Source organism: Takifugu flavidus, chromosome 1 (assembly GCF_003711565.1).
Source record: "Takifugu flavidus isolate HTHZ2018 chromosome 1, ASM371156v2, whole genome shotgun sequence".
Taxonomy (NCBI): domain Eukaryota; kingdom Metazoa; phylum Chordata; class Actinopteri; order Tetraodontiformes; family Tetraodontidae; genus Takifugu; species Takifugu flavidus.
Window position 1 is genome coordinate 3,512,490 of NC_079520.1, and position 27,191 is coordinate 3,539,680.

General features: G+C 40.0%; 1 long non-coding RNA gene across 1 annotated transcript; it reads left to right on the top strand.

Moving 5' to 3' along the window:
* The first annotated feature begins 4,926 nt into the window (after positions 1-4,926).
* Positions 4,927-10,078, top strand: LOC130536963 (uncharacterized). Its single transcript, XR_008953513.1, has 2 exons — positions 4,927-6,627; positions 6,792-10,078. It is a non-coding gene; the product is annotated as an uncharacterized LOC130536963 (long non-coding RNA).
* The last annotated feature ends 17,113 nt before the right edge of the window (positions 10,079-27,191 follow it).

The window sequence follows — 27,191 nt, forward strand, 5'->3', positions numbered from 1 at the left end:
AAGGATTGGCTAAAATATTGCCAGGCCCATTTATGACAGCATTGCTCTTTTGGAAAAAACAAGTTTCTTTTTAACCCAGGGAATTCCACAGGGTAACACCCTGCCGTGCATAACACTAATTTCTAGAGATGCCTCTCTGAAAGGCTTGTCTACAATGGCAGAATGGTGTGGAAAGTGTGGAAACCCAGTTGGAATGATGAACTCTGGCGGAACTCCTCTTCACATGTCAAGGCACACATGTTCTTGTGATGAACTACAGCTCTTTGCAATGTTTTAGGGTGGGCCAAGGGTTTGGTTTGGATGTGACTTCTGAGAGGATAGTAATGCTACTTGTTTTAAAGGTTTAGACATTTTTGCACGTGAGGATGTGTAAACTTAACATTTAAAAAAAACTTTACCAAACAACCTCTTTGCTTTTCTTTTGAATGCTCTTTTCCTAAATTTTAAAACATTTAATGCTAATCACATTGGCAGCATTTGAAATCTGATTGATTTGATTTTTGTGGCTCACATTCAATGAGCAGTTTATTTAATTCCATATAATAACTTCAATATCATTTTTTAGAATGGCTATTAATCATCTCAGTGCTCTGTTGCACAGCTTTAACATGGTGCTATTACACCCAATTGAAAGCTATTCACACCAGGTCTATTGGTATTGTATAGGTTTCAAAGCACATTGGCCTGGCAACCTTTCTATGGTGTATTCCTGTTTGTCACCCAGTGACTGCTTGGATTGTCTCCAGCTCCCCCTCTGACCCTGATTAGGAATAAGTGACAGTCAACAGAAAATGGATAAGTGGATAACAAATGTGTTTTCATGCATTCATCACACCATACAGACTAAATGCTGCATTCCATGAACAAATAATAACAAAGGAACACAAAAAAAGGATGATGTCAAATTAAAGCATTTGAAAAATCCTTCTTTTCACCTCCATGACGTAACACTGGATCAGGAGCGAGGCTTGCAGCTCTCGCCATAATGGATTGAGATCATGGCTGGACAAATTGTTCCCAGGCACTGTCTTCCCTCTGCCCGACTGAATTCAGAGATCCGGGAGTAAAATAATCCAATTTTTCCTGTCTTTATCTCACACACTCTAGAGAAGAAGAGAGGAGGCTTTGACATGCCATGTCTGCTTGTCATGACCCCTTTTGTGCACCATCCGCCTCTCTGTGGACCCGGCTTTAGACGCCATCCTTTTTCCAAGGGCTCACTGTCACGGCCTCAAATAAACCTAGTAAAAGTGCCAGCCCTGTTTCCATTTTCCTGTCATTCCTTTCCCCTTGTTCTTTCATTCCCTGTGCCTATCGGACCTGAGCCTCTCCCAAAATGAGGAGTCTCTCATGGTGGACTGGTAGAGTTCATGCTGAGGTTGGTGGAAATTCACCAGGCCTCTTACAAACTGTTGTGTTGAGAAAAAGCTTCAGTGGGATCACCAGGATGTGAGTCACGCCAGGCACCCCTGTGTCAGGAATGAGTTTACAATGCGCAATAAGCACTTCTGCTGCGTGCTAAGTTGGTCCGGTCATGACATCCTTAAGCCGAGCGTCGTGCCAGTTCTTCTGCTACAAAGACAAATTGTGCATGCAGAATTTCCTGGAGAGACTCTGAAAATGCTCCCTTGGTCTTATAGCCCGGCTCCCTTTGGGGACTAGAGAGATTTAGTGCAATAAATTTTCCTCTCAACCTTAAGGAAATCCCATCAGATAGTGCCTAAGACACCAGATTAGCTCAGCAACAGGTTTCCACGTTGAATATTCAAGAATGATGTTGGGTTAGCTTCAGAGAGAGCTGTTGAAGGAATTCCACATGATAAGCCGGAGCCCACCCTGGCAACCCGGAGTCAAAACACAATGATTCAGTGTGAAGGAATTTTTATTTAATAAGCAACAGGTGAATCGCTGAACGGCTTTAGTTCATGGTGTGTGCAGTATACTCCTAACATAAGCCATAGTTAATGTATAGGTCAATCTATGCTCTCTAGCACGTGTGAGGGCTCGTTAAAGTGAATGACAGGGATGCCGTCAGTAATTCAATAGCAGCAGGCTGTGCTTTCCACAAAGCCACTTTACGGTAACTTGCTTTCCCTGTTCAAGTTAGCTTGTTAAAAGCAAATCTGTCTGAAAATTATGAAACCATTGCCAATTAGTCTTTAGTTATCTGCTTCTCAAACATGATACGCTACATCTTGCAGGTGGAAGGAAGGAAAAGTACCCTGACAACTGACAGGCATGCAACATGATGCATTGCAAAAAAATGCCTCTCTAGTTCAAATGATGATGTACTGTATCCCCCTGGCCCCCAAATGAGCTTACTCACAATGTAGGCTTGGTGAGTCATTAGGGGAATCAAAGTAAATGACCCATGCAGGGAGTACATCACGTCATCCTTGCAGCCTCACCCCTTATTCTCCAAAATCATATTTCAGTCTTCCCCAGATATAATTTGAAGAATGCTTTCAAATACCTCTGTTTACTTAAATAAAAATGCTGAAGTCCTATTTAATCTACCCTGTATGTCTTGTTAAACAGAATATGTCTTCCACACAAAGCTTGCACTGTTCACGGTGGTTCTTGACCATATTCATGCCCCGTGTAGCTCTCCAGTGTTAATCTTAAAAGGCTATATGGTCCCTTGAACATATAGTGTAGCCCATTTATTTCAAGGAGAGGCTGACTGCCTTTTCATCTGATACTGTGGGTGGTCCTTTTCATCGGAAACAAGCATCCTTGTAATCAAGAGATATGGTGGTCCTCCCTGTGCTTTAAAAATTGTACTTGTTTTTGCATTACCTTAAAGAAAATTTGAAAATTAGCTTAGCGTGAAAGGGGATCTTTTTGGAATACTTATATGCATGCCACATCATTAACCAAGGAAGATTGTAGTTAGAGCGATTCCTTTTGGAAGGTAGGATACTAATCTAACACCTAGTCCAATTTAGGTCAAACCAAAGAGGGACCCTTATCATAATATGTATAGAAATGATTACAGATTATGTCATTGTTAGATGAAAAGCTGTTGTTTGCTTTAGCTTCTTTCCCCCTCAATTTTTTTCCCCCTTTAGTTTCACCTCCCAGGATCTCCTTTCAGTTTTAATGGTCTTGTTCTAATATGTCACACCCATACTTGGCTAATTCCTTTTGGACAGAAATATTTTGTCGCCAACAGTACACATTGTACTCTGCGACATATGCTTTTCATTCCACAGCTGGCGGAGAAAGCGAGCGCTCATACCGCTGTCTCCACCTGTATATCACAAGCTGAGAAATGCGGCTTTGTCTTGGAGATTTACTGGTAGATTTTGGATGATTGTTTGTTTTTCGAAAGATTAAGCAAAACCACACTGATGAATATTAATTGCTTTAAAAGAAACATACACAGAAACATTGCTAGTTCAACGCAATCTCCAAAACTCTGTTATTGTTCCCTGAAAGTACAAATCAATGAGACAAAATTATGCTTTGGTTTTGTCTCCCCACCGATCTGAAATGCTGTAAACAAAGAAGCTTTCGCTGGATCCCTTCCCCTGTTTGAGAAGAAGCACCACACAAACTGCACTTCAGCATTCAATGCTGAACTAAATTTTTCAGTGCCCTGACCAGCACATAAATCATTAGATCAGACATGAAAAGTCAAATATGGAACTGGGAAAGCATTCAAAAGCAAGAACCAATGCAAAGGTTGACTTTTATCTATAAACTCAAAAATCTGGCAGTGCGTTGACATATCCTGGCATAAACCTTTAAATTCCTGTTCTTGGAGTGTAGGATCGAATGGAGTCTCTGTATCCACAAGTAGCTGGAAACAGTCCTTGCTGTCCTCTGTCCTGGCTGGTCAAATAATGGACATAGGGAGGCGCCACATTAGTGTCACGGATCCAAGTATACTTGGCCAGAGTGGCCCAGATCAGTCAGAAGGTGTGAGACAAATCTACCTGGAGTTGCTGTTGTGTCTATGTAGGGGGAAAAAGGACAAATTCATCAAGAAGGTTTATATAAACAGCCCTGACCAGAATGTAGCATTTTTCTAATAACTAGCCACACGTACCATTCCACTTATACTGTATAAAATGTTGCTAGGACTTGTATAATAGGAAATGTATTGAAATAAAAGCAGTCCAACAAGGGAAAATTGAGACAGGAGCGTTTGAGCTGAGTCTGTGTACAAAACAATGGTTTCAAATGTGAAAACGCCCAGAGAGATGCTGGGATAATATGTCCACTTTGACAGGGTGCAGTTTGCAGCCAACATCCTGGGTGTGCACATCACTGGCATCGCTGCAACCAAACGTCTCTCTAAGCTTTGATCAATGTGAGGCTTTTGATTGCAGCAATGAGAACAATCTGATTTGATGTTCTTGGTGTTGCAGTGAATTATTCTCAATTGGAGTTTATGCTGGATTATTTTCCTGGAATATCCGCAAAAGGGGGTGTGAACTGTAACTTTCCTCAATTAATGCAACTAGAAATATGTTTGTTACAGCTTATTCCTCTTAAGCTGCTTCAACTTTATGTTTAAGTCAGTGCTGTCCTTCACTGACTAAAACAAACCATGGAGGGATCCAAATGGAGATTACTGCTGGAATGTGGTGAAATGCAAACATGAAGGTGCACAAAAGACAATGACTGAACTCCTGTAGAACAAAAAAACATAAGAGGATGACTCGGAAAATCAGACTCAAAACCTCAAACCACGTCAGAAACTCACCCCAACCACTTCCGATCATCAGGTTCATATCAGGAAAACTTTTATCACAATATCTCTTTTTCGAAGAGAGATTTTGACTTGTTGTACGAATTCTCGGCAGAAATAAGAACACATATTCCCGCACACTAATTTGTGTTTATTCATAGTTTCCAAATGCAAACGTTACTATTTTTCATTCTTTCTCTTTGCCATTGCCAGATCAGGTCCACTAGTGGTCCTCACATTAAGTCCATAATATTTTTCCATGGAATTTTCAGTGTTGTTTTCTTCCTTTTTTGTTTGCTTCCCAGTTCAATATTGCAGATGGTCCTGCCACACACATCTCTCGCTTATTAATGTCCGTCTTTAGAGTTTTTGTCTCAGCTAACTTCCCTCTTTTTTATTTTGGCTTTTTCTCTTGGCTGCATCACACAGAAAACTCACCATCATCATCATCATAGTCGTCACGTGCAGCTCTCTTCAATCATGACCTGTGAATGTAAAATGATATCCAAACACAGCACAACCTATCATCTGTACATCATGGCTAATAGCAGATTTGGAGGGGTGTTTCCAATAACATAGGCACAGCTCTGAGCAGCCACATGGGTTCACTGGTAGGTCGGAGAGACCGCATGGAGAAGGGAGGGGATGAGCTGAACAGCACCGCAAAGAGAGAAAAATTACGAGGAAGGATACACGGACAGATAAACTTTAACTGTGGATATCTTTAAAAAAAACAAACAAACTGGAGATAAGACTATAAACACTGGTGACACAGCTGCAATATAACACAAAAGAAATATGGTCCAAAGACCTTTGTGTCAATGACCATAACGTTGTAACTGGGAACCCTCAGTGCAGCTGAGACAGTCCCATATCGTATGTTTAATGGAAGTGGGCATGCAATGCTGTTGTCTGGCATCAGTATGTTTATTCTAGGTAAGCTTGAAGCACGTGGACTGAGGTAAAAGGTCTCAAAGGACGTGTTCTGGATTTTGGTCTGTTACTGCACTCCACGTGTAGTTTGAAAGAGTAATTGCTGTAACAGTTTTCGCTGCCCATACTAACCACCAAGTGATACAGAAATGAACACATGCCACAGCTCTGACTTTGCACCAATTTCAGTCACAACAAATCTAAGACTTCGGCAGTCAGAGCGAGTTAAATCAGATCTGTGTCCAGACCATGGCCAGAAGCTATAATGCCAAGTTTGTGTCCCTTCCTTTTTTGCCCTCAGTTCATTGTGGCTCTTCATCAGCACACAAAATGGGAATTTGGTAAATAATGACTGTAGTGCTGGAGGACATATCAATTTCATTTAACCAACAACGCTCATGTTAAGTTAAGCAAAATTTTTAAAAGCTTTGGTCTACAAAAGACCAAATTTTGGCTTCCGAAATTTGAGAGGAACCTAATAGCAAGTTAAACAAATTCTTCACAGATCATTTAAATAAAGGGGGCAGCGATTAAATTACATCAAATTTACTGTAACTATTATACACAATACCTCAGATATTACCTATTTGTGTTGTAAAATCTAAGCTTTCTGTCCAGGGTGCAGTTGGTAGATGTTACTACCCTAATATGCTGTATATTCAGGGTGTGTTTTTGTCAACAGGTTTATGATGTTATTAAAAATCATTCCTTCAATCATTCCTTTTATTAAAGATAAAATCATGGTCCATATTGCTACCAGCAGGCACAAATCTGCTCATTCATAAAACATTTTCCTGCAGGTATTGCACTCGAGTCATCCTTTGTCCTGTCACTTTTTGTCTCATGACAGCAAAACCCAAGAGGAACTGCATAAATCCTACTACATCCGGGGCAAGAAGCCAGAGCAGGGGCTGCGCCAGTGTCTTGAGGTGGCAGTACAAAGTCTGTTTTAAGACGATGGTGATTTGTTGCACAGGAGCCACGATTCATCTAAGGTATCAGTTAACACTTTTAACAATGTTTACATGATTGTGTGGAGAAAAAAAATGATCTAAATGCCAGAGGTTCTGAAATTATGGCAGCCCTGTAGTATTACATCAGGGACTATTAAATTACCCATGGCTTTTCATTGAAAGCCAGATTTTTGTCTGTTCCTCAGATGGAGGATGCCTGTTTGCGAGAGTGCGTCACCCCTATGACTGTCTTCCTACCCCTGCGGGTAGCCCTGAGGTGGAGAGAATGGACTTCTTTGACCAGAGGAGGGGAGGGGAACGTGGGTTGGTGGAGGTTACATTGCAACCACCATCTACTCTCTGTACCTGGGCTCATTCTGTAATGAAATGGCCTGTGTCATGGAGGCCTTATCTAAACAATGGGCCTATTCAGCTTAGAGAGCAGCCTCTGTCAGGACCGGGCTGAATACGATACCTCCGATTCAGGGCTGCAGTCATTCTTTTCTTTCGATCTTAGTATTTTATACTCTGCTTACTGTAGAAATTACATCCTCACATCTTTCCTTTGGTCTGCCCTGCAAAAAAAAAAACTGTTCTCATTTGCATGTTTTGAAAAGATATCACTTGTCACTGTTTGAGTCTATGTGAACATCATCTGTGCTGTCAATAGACCATTTTAAGGCTTAAAGAGCCATAATTGTTGTTAGCACATTGATTTAATTTTGTTTAAACTGGCCAGGTTTGAATGACTTAATCATTTTCCCCGAGCACCACATAAATCCAAACTCAGTAGGGATAGAATTAATCGATAGCATCTATAATGGCGGAACACTTCCTAATTTGTTGGTTGTAGCCCTTTTGCACACATGTGGTAGCCTTTGTCAATTCAGGATGTGTAACGAGTGAGTTTAAATACCAACTTCAAAATAATGTGATTACTGGATAAATGAAGTCAGGGTGCAAAGTCAGAACACATTTTTTTCAGATGTGTAAACATACATGCCCCCCCCCCCCCCCCCCCCCCCACAACTTGGAAAATATAGCGTGGGTTGCCCCACATGAATTCTTGCAAATGAAGTCATGTTCCAAATTTTACTGCTTGAGGGAAACAGGAAAAACTCACAAGCTCTTGGGTTGCGTGACTACCGAAATAAGTCTGTTTGTCATTGAAAGTTTTGACCCAATGTCTGTTTTTCCTGAGTGGAGGCAGCTCAGACTGCAGGAAACTGGACTGGGCTGAGAAGTGGAGGGTTCTTGGTTCAAGCCCCAGGTGTGGACAACATTTGAAAGGTGCTTTGGTGGCAGGGGGGTGTGCCAGGACACCTTCAGAATAATGATGACCTGCTCTTAAGAAAGGTACTAAACCCTCAAATGCTCACATAGGACCCTTCCATGAGCTGGTGTCTCTCCCTGGGGTGTACCCTGCCTCTGCCTGTATACAACTGGGATAGGCTCCAGCACCCTCCCCACAACCCCACAAAGGAAAAAGCCATCAAGAAAAAAAATCCATTTTTTCCTTTAAAGTATGAGGCTTCATCATTCTAACCTGATTCCCATCTTGCCATTGATACAAAACAGAGTCTGTGTCAAGCACCCACATTGTTGAGCGCACAGACCACATTTTACACTATCAAATTAGCTTGACAGTTTAAAGTGCAGTTACCACAAACTGTACCAACTTAGGCCATTTGCCCTGAACCATGCACACTCTGGATCTATAGATAGATCTCGGTATGCACAGACCCACCCTGCACATATAGGGAGGATGAGTTTTATGGGATTTTTTATGGGCCTCAACCAAAATTACATTATTTTGGTTATAGTAAATTCATATAGCAACTCTGGCCCTTTTAAATGACCCAGAGCAAAGCTCCTAAGTGAAGCTTCTTTAGGACCAACAATGGCTACCAGAATTTAGTCCATTTACATTATAAGTGCACATTATTTTAAGTTTTGGCTACTGGTATCAAGCTTTGTTCCCAAAAGCATCAACGAGTTCTAACCAATGCAACCGCAGAGTAACTGCTCTAAATTATATTCTCTCTTTTTTTGCCACAGCTCAAAAGGATTTGTAGTAATTCTATCAGATCTTTTTGCTACCTTAACTTTTGAATATGCGTGTGTTCGGCTCCAGGAACTCATCCTTGCACAGACCCAGTCCCATTATCCAACTAATTTAACACAAACACTGAATTCTGTGAAGTTAGGAACTATTAAAGCACTGTGTTATTGCAAACCACAGCACTTTGTGAAGATTCAATCTAAGTTCAAAGCATTTTCTCAATTAAATTTGATTTTAATACTTATATCTGAAATTGAATGAAAAGGACAATACAATCAAAACACAAATGGTTGGAATATTACCACACAAATCCAGCAAGCAGAGGTTTTGATAGTCAGATTCAGTTCAGAATGTTCAATATCCATTACTTTTCACAGAAAACCATAGCTGACACAGTCCCTCAGAATATTTAGAGATTGAGTTTCTTTTGCAAACCTGGTGCAATAATCTTTTATGAGTAAAACAGAAGCTTAAACAAATGGGCTCTAAATCGAATCACTGGAGGCTAGGTTTCCTCCATCTGATCCTGTTGACTCTAGTTAAATAAATGAATCTCTGTTTTAATCCAAATACATTAAGGGTAGACTTTCTGGTACGTGCATGAGTGTGTTTAAAAGACAGATAGATTAAGGGTTTCTTTGCCAAGGAGAGTTGAATTCAAAAAGCACTCAATTATAGTCAGGCTGCTGGAGACATTCAGGCTATTTGTTTGGAGAGTTTTATCAGCATGTCAGACAGCCATGAAATGGACTCCTAATTAAATAGCTGTGCTTGACCGTCTCTGCACACTACTTATGTAAACAGTTTAGAATAAACACAGATAAAACCCTCCAGAGGCTTTTTTTCTACTAAAGCATTGCCTTAACCTTAGATCGCTTGTAGTGACATTCTGTAATTAATTTTACTTCTTAATTTAGATGCATGGCCAAAGTAATGAGGTACGAGAGTCCGAAAACCTGGAGGAATTTGTTTTTCCCTGTATTAAATGTGTGCATCTTTAGTGCCTCTAGTGGCCTATTAAAATCATACATTTTTAGCTGTTCTGACTGTCCCACCTGATGGCAGATGTTATTTTGTGACTAAATCATGATCAGCAGCGGAAAATCATATATTGTTTTTCTTGCCAGTGTTTGATGAAGGTGTAGAAACGTAACCCACCTCAAAGACAAGCATGCGATCAAACATCTGCTGCAGTTGGTGTAACGAAAAACCCTGAATTGCTGCAAACGTGTTAGAGCTTTTTAAAAGGGTTAAACACATCGCAAAAATATGGCAGGCTGGAACGGTGCAACATGATCCCAAATTGTAAGGAGAAAGGTCAACGGTGCACCTGTCATGATGGAGAAGGGTGGCGGGGTAATCAGAGCAGCCCTGCCCCTATCCATAGCACTTCTCTCAACATATATTGTCTCAAATGACAAAGTGGTCTTGGGGGAAAAAAAAGCAGTTATCAGGCAAATGCACAGCAGCGTGCACAGTCTCTAGAGTGCAATAACAGCTTGAAACTCTATTTGTAGTGAAACCCTATAGATATGAATGCATGGAAATTCTCCTGTCACTTTCAGATAGAATAAATTTGGGGTTTCTGTTCCTAGAAATGTTTTGGAACTGCAAAGATGCGTCCATTCCCCTTTAATTATTTCCGCAGAATAACCAGCATATTTCAGTTTTAGTTAAATATATAGGAAAATGACAGCAGTCCTTAAGAAACCAGCACATATATATCTTGTCATGGTATACAATTTGAAGAGGGCAGCTGATTTTTTTGGGACCACGTATTTGTTAACATTTAATTCACTCTTTTTTTCTGACATTATAAGACATAAGCTAATCATCTCCTGTGTTTTCCCATACAAAAAAACCCCAACAACCTCAGTTGAAAAACAGATGTGTTTGGTATCTATGGAAGAGACAATATAATAAGGTAACGGCTGATATAACTTTTTGTCAGTATTGCTCACCACCAGGCCAGATTTCCATTTCCACTTCCAAAACGTGTCCAGAATCAGAGCCCTCATGTTAAAAATACAGCTCTGTTATTTCCCAACACTCAGAATTTAGTTCAAGTTTGTGTATGTCTACCAATCCCACAACACACAATATTTCGACTTTGTATGTGGACATATTTGTTTTGGTTACAACATGCAAGTACATTGAGCAAGAGTCGTTTGTGCCAGCGTTTAAGTCTGCAGGGAGAATGTGAGCAGCCCAGGAACTCATCAGGCTTTTCATTTCAGTCACTGATACAGGAAAACAAAGATTTGTACCAATACAGGAACATTATATTGCACACTAGACCTTTTTCAGATCACTGTATTGTGTCTTCACTACATTTTGTTGTTTAATTTTCATAATTTCTCAGAATTTTGGCAATAGCATTTTCCTTTTCTAAAATCCATCTAAACTTGGTGAAACTGTGCTGTAAAATGGTCAAACAAGATGAGTAATTGTGAAGAAGAGGAACAAGAGAGACTGGTGGATGCACAGATTAACATACGGATGTTTAACACTTCAGAGTTTCAGCCTTTGGGTGGTTGGAAAAGCAGCTTTTGGCTGATTCTCTAGTAATGATCTTAACAATGAATGGAAACAACAGAGAGCTACATTTATATACATCTAACTATGCTGTTGGAAGCTACTGTTTAGTTTAGCGAAACGTCCTGTCTGGTGATGATGGCTTACTTTTAATAGAACCAGGGGGTTCTTTGAAAAATGATGATTTTTTTTATGCAATTAAAGAGATGGAGGAGTGAAACAGCACAGTTTATGAGGGTTTAAAGTTTCTTTCATTAGCTTTGTCATTGCCCCATAAATATTGTGATGACCCAAAAGAGGAATCCAGACTTAAAAGCTATCCCGAACACAAACAGAAACGAACCAGCTTCCAATGCTAATAGCACGCAATGCTCAGAGTAAAACCCGATTGTATTTGTTATAACATGTAAGGAAGGTACCGGTACATGTCACAAATATGCTTGTACACTAACATTCTTGTTAGACTGCCAATAATAGCATGAAAAATAATCTGTCTAACCACAAATTAAGAGACACTGTTACATAATTGAGAAATCCATTAAAGTGCACCGTTTCCAAAAGCTTTGACATCCACATTGTTGCAGCTACTCAAACATTTGGCCTGCAAGTGATAATGTGAGGATGGCTCGATTTTTTATTAATATGGCTGTCTCTAAACTGAACAGGTACAAGGTTTCAGTGAAGCTAAGCCTGATGACTACTGTAAGATTCAGCGGTGTTTGATACCAGATCAGATTTGATAGTCTTGTGTTTGTTGACAATATTACAGCACAGTGGAAATGATGACTTGCGTGCTCATTTGTCAAAGCAGAGCTTTTAACAGCTTCTAAACTGTCCATTATTCTACTGCAGGTTTTACATATGCAGCTATATCAAGGTGCAGTTTACAGTTAAAAAAAGATAACTTTTTCCATATTATTCTTGATTCAATTTAGTAGATGAGTCAAGTCAGTCAAAAAATCATATAATTTTATAATTATTTATTAGTTACCATTTGATTGTAAATATACAGCACATGCAGCAGTGAGGCTGACATCATCAGCATGTGTCTATCCCTTGGCGAAGGATTCCAGGTGCACTGAGGTTAAGTTACACTGCAGCTGTCCAGCTCAAAAACAGGCCAATACAAATGAGGGGTCCTTTGTTGTCTCCTTGCTGACCCTCTGCCAAGCCCTTCGAATGTATTGTACTGATGCATATCTTCTGCACACTGAAGCATTTTGTGACAGCATGGCCGATCTACATCGGTTACTTTCAACTAATTAATCAAAACAAAGTCAGGCACATTAACCTACAGTGACCATTTTCAATATGGCTGGCAAAGAGTTGGAGTATTATTGTGTAAACTCTAATGTCTCAGATTTTTGAATGTGTTTTTCAGCCCTGTGTCCATTAGGAGGTAACCAATGGATTCTATATAGAAAAAAGCAAAATCACTTAAACAGAAAACATGATATTATCACTTCATCACTCATCTCACCAAGAATCAGTGTGGAAAATAATGCTTCCTCTCTCTGAAAGAATTTTCAAGGCATTGCACCCAATCCCTTTAAATTATGGGGTAACTATACGCAATTTTGACAGTCGAAGAAAGCAGATTGAAAATTTCAACTATGGCAGCCTCTCTAGTCTGTGATACATCTAAGACATGAAACAGCTGTGCAAAATATTCTTATGCTCTGAGGTAACTGTTTCAGGCTATGGTGTCACTATTCATTCTATCTGTTATCCTCATTACAGGTGCATTAACATCCTTGTCAACACCAATATGAGTAAAATAAAAACACGCCCACAGTTATGACTGAGCAGAGAATTGCCGAGTTGTCCTCCCGTCGTGAACTGTCTAACCCCTGAAACTGCCATGTAGCCGCCCAAAAACGTTATCGAGTTTCCACTGAGGGCAGAGCGAGTCCTCACCTTGTGCATGCAAGCACACACGTAATCGCCCACGGTTGCACAGTGACTCAAAAACAGACACACAATTACAAACAAGGGAGCTTAGGGGAGATTTGCGATCTTGTAAAAACACACTGAGGGACGAGCGGCTCAGACTAGTCGTGCTTGTCAGACCGCATCTGATGCATGGAGCTCTTGGGAAGAACTTACGCATGTCAAAATATTTGCGAGTGAAGTTTCTATAAATTAAAAATCTGTAAGAGCCAAAATTGTGTTTTCCAACCCTAAATTATGACCTTAAAGTACGAGAGCATCCCGTTGCGGCCCATTGGACACTGTTGATTTAAAACCTTTGCAATCTTGAGACTGTTGAGATAACTTTGTATTGATATGTTTATTCTTTGCAGAATATGTTTGAGATAACTTATAAACTGTTAACTACAGATAAATTAAATCTTTTAACACTGTCAAGGTCAGGCATAAATCTGCGAACCATGCTGCAAGGAACAAAATGACCCATTGCTAGAGAAAAAAACGTATCTTATGGACTGCTGCCTTTATCGGCTGCTGTTATCTTGAAGTGTTTTTTAAACACATCACCTAAAGCTGGTCTGGCTCATTAACAATCCTCTCTGTCCTCAGGTGTGAGAGAAAATACATTTTTAAACTGCTTTTGGGACAAACGCCAGCAAGACCTCCTCTTTAGATATAAAACACCTGCTTCCTGGCTCTCGGCATGCACTTTTCCACCATGACTGGCAGCTCTGAAAATGGATTCGACTGAGTAACTGCCCAAGGCAACCAGTAACTATAACCATGCAGTGATTTGGGATACATCCAAATTTTATCAACACTTCCCTTTCCCTGCCCCCCCCCCCCTTTTTTTTTAAGGCAATCGAGTCTTTGTCTCTTTGCGTATCAACCGCATTGGGTGCTCAGTTTAAAAATAAAAGAGATTGGATCATGTTTATCGCTCATGATCACAGCAGGTCATTTGAGCTGTTGTCTTGCTATGTGGGTCCTTGAATTTTGATTTTTAGTTATTAGAGGACAAGGCTCATAACTACTAACAGACTTGAAGATAGGTACTAAGCATTCAAAGCCAGAAGATTCCCGGTTTGATTCCAGTCAGGGCTTTTCCACATGGAGTCTGCGTGCTCTTCATGATCCTATGCGGGTCAGGTTTGCTTCCAAAATCTTGCAATCTTGGTTTGATTAGCAACTCTAAATTGCCCCAAGTGTACATCCCTGCATCCCTCTTTCCTGATGAGGATATATAATGGGAATGTTATTTTAGGAGTATGGAGGATGCATTTCTCTCTGTAGCTTATCAACGGCAGCCAAACACCAAATAGGCATGTCTTTGCAACTCCACATAGTACCATGGAACCAGTATGTTTTTCAGTTTTCACCAACAAAGAAAAAGAGGGACAAAAGAGAAGTTAAACATATACTCACTTAAAGGGATTCTGTTCCACCCACACTAGGAAAGTTTCTGCTTGGGACAAAAGGCTTTGCTGTGTTGTGTTCGTTGTGTTGCACAACTGTTCAACAGAGTGATACCTAATGGAAATACTTTCCTCACACCATCAGCTTTAAAGTAACAAGCTCTCCCAGTACATCCAACCTGAACGTTTTGAATGAAAATGAAATGGTCTCCACCCTCATAATTGTTTTATCATCATGACTGGAACAACCAAGATTCCTGAAACCATTTGGGCACACTGGGCCTGTGCAAAAAGGTGTGAACAGAAACTTGGCTATCATGTCTACACTACTTCCATTATACTCATTTATTAAGATTTTGTGTATTGTTTAACAGACGAGATAGGGAGGACTAGAATAGACATTTGGAATCAGTCTCTTGCAATCCAATTGTCTCTAGGCAAAATCCAGAGCCAGATCCCCAAAGAAGCACCTGCAACACAGAAAAAACCTTGAACAGGACAAGACTCAAATGGGGAGAGACTCCTGCTGATGACCAGCTAGTTAAAGAGGAGGAAAGGGGGAGCCAGCTTGAAGTCCAATGCCCCAGTTCTTACTAGTGGTTTTATTATAACTAGAAACATGAAAGTAGCTATAGTCTATCTACTGTGAGTTCTTCTGTGAGCTACTATAAGATCTGTAATACTAATTATAGATCTTATAGTAGCTTAAATCGATGGTTGGGCTCCAGAACCTTCAGCAGAAAGACTTCTTGAAACCACAAGTAAACTGGAACTCTGAGAGTGGTGGAGTCTATAGGAATGAGCTACTCCAGGTAGAATGGGACAAGACATCAAAGGAAGTTGTAGGTCAGGAGCAGTATTTTAAAATGTATTTTGTAAATATAACACAATCTGAAAGACAGGATAAATCAAAACAAACATTCATTCACAATTTTCACAGGACTGCCCTGCTTAAGCTGTGGGACTATGCAACCAACATAATGAGTATATAAGTGAGAATAATACACATGTTTCTAATCAACAACTTGTGTGTACGTCAGTGATGAACACACAACAGTGATGCATAGTTCCTTAAATTCCATTAATAATAATGTCCACTGAGTGTTTGAGCAAACCTAAGCCCTGATTTGGCATTGTGCTGTGTTGTAGAATGTGTCTAAGGGAAACAGAACACATGATGAGTAGCTCAGACTCATGTTTATTTTAAATTGGTTTGCTTGGTTGCCTTGTATCCAAGTTAGAAAACACACAATTTGGCTTGCATCATTGTACTTCTGCTGAAGCGTGTCAGGCAAATTCACGTTTCTCCTCCAGGTGCAAGGAGTGCGCAACATTCCCTGAATCCCACTTAAAGACAGACCAAACAATGACTGACATGTCTCCATGGTTCCAGTGCTTTCTGCTCACAATGCCTCGACTGGAGGATATTTTTAGAATCGTGCGTTGTTGATGAGTGATGTGCAATCTACTCTTCTTCTGTCTGCCATGGGCAAGTAACTGCTGAGAAGGTACCTAGGACACGGGCGTAAACATGAGAGGTTTCTCCTCTCTCTCTCTTAACTGTCGATACTGTTGGATTACAGAATGAGAAATGGTTTTCAGGTGTGTCGCCAAATTAGCCTTATAACAACAAACACATTAATGCAACGCAAACACTGAATGTTAACCATGAAAGCTGCTTTTTCATGTCTTAAGCTGAGCAATGGAGCACTATTAATGTTGGCAGGTCTGTAAGATTCTGTCAAAAATGGCCATGTTTAATCATCTTTTACTCATGAATCTAAGCTTTATACTTGTTTTGATTAGAGGATTAAATCAAAGTTGAATATTTATATAGAAAGAGGAGAAATATGATTGTAATAAACAGTGATTGGACTGACAGACTATATTTCTAGACACTTTATTTCACTACTTGATTTATTTCACTACTTGAAATTTTATTTATTTATTTCTGAGCTGTCGACCAATCTCGACCATCTTTTTCAGTATTACAATAGCTAAGTGAATGCCGGACACAGGTCTGACGTGTTATTACAAAACAACAGCAGGCAGGAAAACAATCATTCATGAAAATGAATCCGTTAACTCATCCTCCTGGAAGTACCCGTTAAAATCATTATTGTGTGGAGAGTGCTTTTTGATGTTCATACTTTTCTGATGTCTCTAAAATGTTTCATGTAGCTCCTGCAGAATGAAGAGATAGAAAATGGATTTCCCAAAAGATTAGGGTGCACATACAGCAAATTTACTACGAGGCAGACCTTTAACAGCATTAACACCAGATCAGCCTCCAGTCCTTTTAATCGTTTATTGTCCCTTTTAACAGCATTCCACAGGGAGCAATGATAATATTTAATGACAACAGGAAAACCTATTATTACTCACTTCTTGCACAAAGACATTAATGATGTGCCAAGAGGAGGCAGACATGCAATTAAAAGCAGTTCCTGTCATTTCCATGCAGGTAGTAGACAATGCCAGTGCCTATAGTCTGGAACTATCCAGTCTCCTCAGGGGAGTGATGTGTTTCCTCTCACTGGTGCCTGTAGTTCACCACAAAATACCACACAGTCAATGGGATTGGCCCAAACCCGAAGCGTGATTGAAAAGCTTACAATTAATAGCTGATGGAGACTGGTGGAAAAAATGCAGTGAGTCAGTGATAATGGTGGAGACCCACTTTTATTCTTAAAGTGTACTGTTGTTGTAATAATTATTTCATGACTTTTCATGATTAAAGGATAACAAATACCAATGATGTGAAAGACACTCTTACCTGTTAGCAGATCTGTTAAGTATAATTATAATTCTTCCACCCATCCAGATGATTGTCTGTAAACTTGCTTACAGTCAGACGAAACAGAAACTTATGTGGCAGCAAATAGTTGTTAAACTGCCACATGCTTGATGTGTATTGTGAAGAAAATGGTGTTGTCCAAGACATGTTTGTTAATAGAATGAAGTTCAAAATGTGCACGTTTCAGACCTGCTGTAGTTCACCTGTGGTGAACTACACACGTTAAGACGCACATGTTAATGAACAGAATTCACTTTGTTCTGTTACATCTTGCACATTAAAAGCAGCATCGTCTAACACTGGCACGTGGGTGTGACAGAGTTGCTTCAGCTTGACCTGTACTTGACCCTGTGCTGTACCACCAGACAAGCTTCCATGTGATCACTGATCGGTCATGTCTTCATAGTAGCCCAAAAGGACAAAGGAGACAGAGATGGCTGAGAAAGGACCAGGATATGGTTGAGTGATGACAGAATGGGAAAATAAGGGCAAAGAGAAAGAAAATGCTGTTATATTTGTGTGTCACCCTGTCACCCTTAAAGAACACACTCCTGGCATAGTAACACCTGATGGTTTGCTCTCCCCTGCCGAGAGACCCTGTAGTGCCTCAACCTACAGTATGAGCCCCCCCTCACATATATAATAACAGTGCACCTCACTTACCACCCAGGAAACAAGAGCAAATGATCCATCATAATTGCATACTGTGCATGTTCAGACATAGAACTTGATTAAGGTTCTTTTCAGATACAATTGTTGTCTTTCAGACATACAAACACAGCAGCAACAGTATAATATGTGTAAAAAGTAACCAGGTAGATGGGTAAGTGTTTGCAGGAACTGACAGTTATTTAAAGTTCTGCTGCAGCTAATAATCTATATTTCAGCACTGATCAAACACCTTTAAATTGTCTTTGTGCACATAAATGAACTGGGCGTCTGTTGGGTTTGATCATATCATTTCTGTCAGAGGAGTTTAATTTCCTTTTAAGAAAAATGATATCTCTTATTTAGATAATGGTCAAAGATAGTAACTGAGGAATATATTTGTGATCTGTCGTTTCAACAGACATTTAAAAATCTAGCCAATAACTGCAACATTATCTCTTCACTGAGAGAGTTGCAATTATAGCTTTTTTGCTTGGGCTAATTACTCTTAATTTTACCCAACAATAAACATAACTTTCGATGACAGACATGTTGACGGGATTTTCTTTCTTCAACAAACTAAGTTCATTTGGGTATACTTATGTGCACATGCTCTGTAAAACTATTGAGAACCAAATGCCATAAAGAGTTAAGATAATGACATTGAAAGCAGGGTCATTATATTCAGGAAGTTGTAACATACTGGAGCTGCCCCTGTTCATATCATTAGCCTCTTGCAATGACATCTGTTAATAATGCTGACCAAGCATATGGCAAAATGAAACCGAAAGATTTGGATAAGTTGTAAATAACATTGCCGTCATCTCTAATTGGCTTTTTAGATTGTTAAATCTTCTAATAGGAAATGTGCCTACATGTCAGAGGTAGAATTACGAGCTGGTGGTTATATGCCTCTGTAAGCCCCATAATTGTGAAAGAACAGTGGGTCCAGACGGAGGTCTGAGGTAGTTCTTGCGGTAGGAGTGGATTTTTTTTTAAAATATAAATTTATAAAGTTTATTCATACCCTTTACAGATTTGATCTATTATGTTCAAAAGGCGTGAATGAAAAAGTTAACAATGACCGCTCTAATCAAATTCAACCTTGGGTCCATGTTTCTACCAAACCTGGAAAATTGCTTTGTGGCATTGAATAATAGAAAAGGGGAGAGGACAGAGACAAAGAGAAGTTATAATTGAATTCTAATCAATTCAACCTTGAGTCGGAGTGGACACTTGTGCAACATTTGAAGAAAACACAACCTTTCCAGTCCTGCTTATCCCTGGTGTGGAGCCATTAGACTCGAGCCAAAAACAGCAGATTTGAACTTTTTTGCACTGCGTTTGCAGTGTATAGCTATCCTGCCATGGAAACATTTTGCTGTGCGTGAGCCAGAATATTATATTTGGAGCTGCTGCTGCTGGGAATGCTTTGTGTGTAAATAGCAAAATCATAAAGCCGGTCTTATCCATGACATATTATTGAGTTCAAATGTTGACTGCCGCACAATAACCAAGAGCTAAGCAACACAGAAACCTATTCCAGAAAATGACAGAGGTTAAGTCATGGCCCCAAAGTGCCTGGCTTGTTGAAATAATGGCCTCAAGTGCGATGGTAAATATTGATTTTGCTCACCCTGTGTTTACCTCTGGAACTTTCTTGGAGAAACCATGACGCAGTTCATTTTGATTCCAGCCAATTTCAAGGGATTAAGACATGCGCTGCAGTGGTGTCAGCAGTAATCCTCCCAACAACATTTGCAAGTGTATGTACATAAGAGGGGTAAAAAGTAAATATACAGAGCGTCAACGTAGTGGTCAAAGTCCCCCAAATTATTTGTCACACCTACACAACAGCCTCAAGCTTAAACAATTCTTGGACACTATCCAAAAATGCTTGAAATGGCGAACAATGAGGCGATTCCACCTCGCCTCCGGGCTTATCTGACAATTTAACATGTTTAAAGTTTTTATCGTAATGGATTCAAAGAATCAATGTAATGTAGACCTGTGTATTTGGAGCCAAGAAGTTACACCATCTGCACACATGAGGTCGGTAATGTTATATATCTCCCATCTGACATGCTTACATTTACATTCTTCATCTCTCTCCATGCTGAGTTCAAGTACGTTAACAGATAGAAATCGACAGCTGCATGACAAAATTCCTCTAATATAAATGACTTTGCTTCATGAAAGAGGCCATTCTGTTGTGTGATAAATGAGCACTTTATAAATACCACTGCAGGATGATAACGGGGTTGGGACAAGTGCCCAGGATCCACTTAGCGAAACAGACTGTCACTGTTTTACAACCCACATCAGCATTCTCAGGTCCACATGATCAATGAGTCCAGAAAAAAGCTCCATTACTGTAAGCTTTATTATAATTATTTACAATATCTTAAACACTTCAGTATATCCCAACATGTTTGGGTTTTCAACTACTTGGTTGACAGAATCAGTAAACCGAAGATGGGCACAGATACAGATATCTACACCCACCACCATTTTGTTCTTTAATTTATTCATCTTGTAAGTAAAAGGTTGGCCCCACTTTTGCCTAACTCCCTCAATTCTTTGTGACCTAATTTCAGCAAGGTGCTGGAAACATTCCTCACAGATTTCCAACGATATTGACATGATAGCATTACGCGGTTGCTGCAGATTTATCGGCCGGGAATCTCCCGTTTCACCAATTCCGATCTATTGAATCGAGATCTGGTTATTTTGGAGGCCACTGAAGTACAGTGAGAACATTGTCACACTCAGGTAGGCTGCATTGGTTGAACGATATGCAATTGGTTCTGAGGGGCCCACAGCCTGGACCGTCGGTACGAGGCAGGATGGATCCATGTTTTCCTGTTGTTTAGTCCAAATTCTGACCACCTGACTGCCGAAGCTGAAATCCAGACTCATCAGACCAGCAAGGTTTTTCCAAACTTCAATTACCAAATGTTGGTGTGCTTGTGGGAATTCTAGCATCACTTCCTGTTCTTAGCTGAGAGGAGGGGCACCGGTGTGGTCGTCTGCTGCTGTAGCCCATTTTCTTCAAGGGTCCACATGTCGTGTGTTCAGATATGATATTGATGCTCTGGTTGAACTTCAGCTAATTGTCTTGACCACATCTTCGAGCCAAGATGCAATGAGCTGCTGCCATATGATTGGCTGATTAGCTATTTGTGTACGTAATAAAGTGGATCTAACATATTTGCTTTGGGTTATTAAAAATGCCTTTAAAAGCAGAAAGATAAAAGCATGCAGTTCCAGCAGGAGATGGCAGTTTGTTTGAAACCCTTTCAAATAGTTAAAAGAGTTGCTAGCGTGACTGCTTTTCTTCAGGCAGAATGCAATCATTCTTGAAAATCACTAATGTTTTCCAAGAACTCCTGTACTTATGTGCATTCTAAAATTCTTTAAAACTGCCACCACAGATAAAGGGATTTTATTTGAAACTGAAACATCTGACAGGTAATGTGCAAAACCAAGAGACGTGCTAGCAACCACATTCACGCCAAATTTAATTTATGAAGACTGGATCAGATCCCATCATTTCAGTCATGCCTTTTGGACCTGTTCCATGTACTTAGCTAGAGGTTCCTGGCTGGCTAGCTCTGCTCTTATAACAATTCTTAAAAATAGTGACTACATTTCATTTAAAAAGGAGTCTGACCTGATCTTAAGCCTGAAACATGAGCAAAAACAGCCGTGGTCTAGCTGGATGACTGAAGAACTTAAGGTCCAAATGGATTTTGAGAACTTCATCTGTTTTTGTTTTTTTTATTAATTTAACAGCTGCAGATTTTGTTCAGATGAGTTTACAGGTCAATTTGAGATTATGTATGTATTTTTCTTGCACTTGAGTAACAATGAAAATGGAATTACCATTGAAATATGACGAAAAACAAAATGCTTGCCTGTAAGATGGATGACACACTTGAAATTCTGGAGGTTCAGAATGGGGATTAAATTTATTTTCCATGCTAAGTGGTTTGTGTTGTCTCTCAGAAGACACAGGAACCGGTTACCATATGACTGATGCTTATACTTTCACTGACCAGGAAGTAGTCTGCTTCTCCACTTTGAGCAGCTCCGCCTGAACCTAAAATTTATTTTTATTACCTTACTCATCCATTTTTTTGCCATTATAATCATTATATGCATAATATATTCCAATGCATAGCATAAAACAGGCTCCAATGATTTACAAAGCAATATAGCAGCTGCAAAGTGCAATGAGACTGATAAATCTTTCAATATGCAAAAACGTATGACTCATAGGTACATGAGGGATTGCACAAGAACTTGTCGTTTTATTAATTTAGAAGAGATTCATTGTATTTTAATTGACCACCAGTGGATATAATTATACTGTTCACAGTAGTCATAAACTTGTCAGGTAAATGCTAATGAACCATTCAGGAACGTGCACTTGGGAAAATCCTGTTAGACTGTATTTAATGCTAAATTAGCAGCGCTATATCACGGCTGCTGAAAGGTTCTACCGCAGGAGCCAGAGATTTTCAGCTCCTTTTTTTTTTTTATTAGGATCATTTAAAGGGAGTGCCAAAGACTGAGGATGCCACCCTCTTGGAAGAGGCCCCCAGGCAAAAAGAAACATGGTTTTAGGTATCAGAATCTAATTAATCTGCATACTTTTGAGAAGATTATAGGCTGTAGGCTCCATTAGGCTGTATATCGTGTATGTCAAGGTTGCGAAATCCATGTTTGCATTCATGCATGTTTTTAACAGCATGTCACTTGAAGAATAGGATCCCTAAAGAACAGCTCATCAGTGGAGGCATTCCACTGATGCCATTAAAAGCAACTTGGTTAAGAGAAGCGTGGAATCCAGTAATATGTATTTGCATGGGTAGACTGGATTAAATGCCCCAATGACTTTTGTGTGTGAGCACACAGACACACACACACACACACAGGGACACTCACACATTCTCCATGCTCTAAGTCATGAACACTATGTTAGCCTTTAATCTTTCACCTGCTAAGACTGATGTTACCTAGACTGTCAGTATATCACTTGTGGAAAAATTTACTTATATAGAAATTCATTGTTAGCATTTAACCTCCATTTTAGGCTGCATTCACCTTTTCCAAATCTTTCATAAAGTCTCCTTGTTGTGCAAAGTGATGCATTCTTCTGACAACTCAGCCATAAAAGCAGCAGAGTGAGGTCACAGGGTCAAAAAAAGTGTTAATTACTGTTGTAAACATGTCGTGGTTGCAGAAACACGGTGGAAAATGTTAGTGATGGTAGCATTGTTGGGGACTTTGTTGTTCAGTTACTTATAAAACTTCACAATAAGAACTACTGTTTTCTTTCCAAGCCTTTAAGGAGATTTCTAAGAACAAGACATTTACATCTGAACCTCAAGGTTTCTAAAAATACCTCTTTTCTTTAAGTTTTAAGCCTCTGAAGGTTGTCTTTGTTTTGCCATTCTTGCTGGTTGTTTGACATTCAGCTGATCTTTGTGAAACACTCAGTGTCATGGACGATGTGGGTGCCTACCTGTGCCGGACAGGTGCTGACACACACCTCAGCAACAGAACAATCCTCCATTCTCCTTCACTGCAGACCATGGTGTAAATACCTGAGTGGTGCCACAGCAACGCTTGAGATGATGAATTGCCGCCTGTTCATTGGTCGGATTTGGCTCTTTTAAAACGTTACACACTCAAACAAAATGTCGAAGCTTTTCAACATGTCTCAGGCTCTGACACAGCTATACAGAAACACCTCCTGAAACCCAACACTTCACAATGTCACAACACATTATCCCTACTGTGTTCCTCAATTTAATCTTTTTCTTTTGATTCTTTGAAGTGTTACAGTGTTGAAACTGTAATATGAGACTTTATTAACTTTAACAGCTCCTCATACAATAAATTTTTTTTTTTAAAGACAGTAGCTATACTATAATTTACTATATAACTGTGTGTGTGTGTGTGTTTAAAAATGTGTTTAATTAGTTTGTAACACAAAACATTTCCATAAATCCCTACAGTCCATTTATGCAACACACGATCACTGTGATCTCGTTTTTTTCCTGACATGATCGTGTTCATTCATCTTAACTCCAAACACACATTTATCAATAGGAATCACACTCACATATCCTCATGTCTGTCAAATCCATCCAAACAATACTCCTCAGACAAGCTTGAAAACTTAGGCGCCATTCCGTTCCTCAATGCTAAATACAGTATCTCTAACCAGCTTAGCGAGAACAGGGGCCACAGAATACCATTTCTGAGCCACTTTTCCCTGAAAGACACTGTTCTTCTCCTCCAAATGATCTATCGTTTGCTGAGATAGTGAAGGTATAGACAGTGGAACACAACAAAACAATGATTACATGAAAGGTGACGCCGAAAATTTTTAGATCAATGCTAAGCAGGCAAACAGAGGCGCTATCTTGAAAACCTACAAAGCCACACTAGGCCATCTGACTCCCAGCTACGCCTGATAGCAAATCATTGGTGTGCACTTCTAAAGATCATATGGATTGACTTTTAAATATATGGATAAAATAATTAGTTCACTCACTTCTTAACAATCCACATATTTTCAGAAAGGAAATGCTTCATTACAAACAGTGGGTGTCTTCAGAAACCTTCGAGTGTCAGGATAAATCCATATAGTCTGTTGTGAAGGGTGCAGGGAAAGTCACACAGCACTATAGAAATGTGAAGAAACATCTGTGATGGGTGTATGAGCTATAAAATATTTTCCGTCTTTGTTTTGCCAAGGAGGATATTATTTATTCCATTCAGGTTTGGGAGAAGCTGGAGATCTAAGTAGGTGGATGTGAATGTTTGGCTCTGGATAAAATAAGCAGTTAAACTGTGGAGCTGCACTCGTGGCCTTGGCTGCTGATCTCTCCCAGAACAGTGAAACTGAGGTAGCCCCAGATGCATTTGTGCAGAAATGTTCTGTATTCTTTGCACGTGTTTGAATTTATAGGCCGAGGCGCTTGTCGTGGACATTTTAATTTGATTTATATCCTCTGAAATCTAGTTCCTCAATATTTAAAAATACATTTTATTCCAACCAGAGATGTTCTCTGCGGGGTCTTTGAGTGCAGTTTAACTCAGACATGCAGATATTCTACCTCTTAGAGTCTATGACTTCATTTCTGGATGAATAATGAATAAATAAGATGGAAGCACAGAGCAGAAAAAGCACAACATGTGCCCACTCAACCTCTAACACGTATTCCTAAAGACAGGAAACTTCCAGAATGTCAGAGAGCTGTATATTCATCAAAGGGAACAGAGGATAATAAATAGTAAACAAAACAATAAGTCTACAGTAACATTGTGGCTGTACTTTGGTGTTGCCAACCAACGGACTCAATCATCTATCAATATGGGGGAAATAAAAGGATCTTGCTTTGTAAAATACGATTAACCAAGTTAGAAGGAATTGATAGATGAGTCTTACAAATTGCCTCTTTATATGTCATCTTTCTTGGACACCTTTGGTCCTCTGGTTGAAAGAAGAATATGAGCCTTGTTTGGTGTGGTGCAACAGAGAGGTTCTGAAAAGGAGAGCTAAAGTAGGTATGTGCAAGGAGAAGAATGACACCATTGTGAGGTGCTGGTCGAGGAGTGCAGAATCTTGTTCATCTTTGGAATCTGGCATATTATCAGCCTGGCAGGAGCACAAGGGTTGGCACCTGCCTTAGATATGCCTCGACAAGGAGTAACACAAAAAAACCTTGAGTCTCTTGCACACAAACGCACACAGCGGGGAAAATGGTTAAGATTTATAAGTTACAATCTAAATTTTCCATTTTCAGCATTAAATAAATATGACTGAAGTATCAGAGACAGACAAATGAGCAACAAGGAGCTTTTACATAAATAATGGCGTCACCCTCCAAGTGCCTCCCTATATTATTTTAAATATTGAGTGTGTCCCAAACCAATTTTAGCAGCGCTACAGTGATCCCAGTTCTGCTCGTCTCTGTCCTGTTATATATATTTTCTTAGTCTGGACTAGCATTTCATGGTCTACTGAGTTAAAAGCAGCAGTGGCGCCCCAGGGTGACTGTTTTGTCTGTCAGCCACAAGTGTCGAGACTCGCTCATTTTATCATTAACTGACCTGAGACAACCCTCTCCCGTTGTAATTGGTTACCAGGCTAAAAATGGGACCAATTCCCTCCACCATGGGTGCTCTCTTGTAGCCTTACTTTTGTTGCTTTTTCCTCACCATTGTGCCAGTTCCCCCTTTATTCCGTTGGCTCAGGGCCAGACTCACTAACTGTGCCCTCGAACAGCCCCTGGCACAGTGCAGCACCGGCTCATCTGAGAACCGCAGGTGTTCTCACTGGTTACAGCCATGACCTCACCCCTTTCTGCCCTTTCAATGGGCACTTGCCACAGGATTCACACACCCAGGGGGCCTGGATCAGAGAGATTGAAGGAGGAAGGGGACTGCTTTATTTTCAAGCCAAATACGCAGCATTGTAGCATTGGGGGCCATCATTTGGTAACAATGACACAGCAAAACCAATCGACATCAGTAGGAAATTAGACACAGCTGCGGCCTACATGACCACAATGACACAGCATGGATCTCATGGGGGGACATGTTCTCACTCAGATTCTTTAAAAAAAGGGCTCACTGTTAATGTGAGGATAGGTTTTTCTTTTCTTATATCAGGCCTTGATGCGAAACTAACTGCCTCCAGTGGTCAGAGACAGAACTGTATTAAGGCACAGATCCAAGGGAAAGCTACAAAAATTTGGCTACTCTTAAGTTTCTCAAGAGCACAGTCGCCTCCATCATTCTGAAATGCCAGATGTTTGGAATGTGGACTCTTCCCAGATTGACTCTGATCAGATTCTGATAAACAAGATTCTTTGGCCTGATTTAACCAAGATTGAGGTTCTTAGTCTTTTTAACTGTCCTATTTGGAAGAAACTATAGACTCATCATCTGCCGTATTTCAATCCTACAGTGAAGGGGGTTTTTCAGATGCTCTCAGCCAAGACACAAAGATAATCTGTCAAATCATTTTAGATGCTCAACTATGCATTTTTATTGTTCTTAGTAATATTAATGATTAACAACAAAGCCCTTTCCGGGTCTGCAGAGGCATATTGGTCCTATCATTGGTGCCAGAGTAACTTGGAGTTCACTGTGCCTGGAGTTTCATCCTGGTATCAGACCAGGGCAAGATGTCCAACTT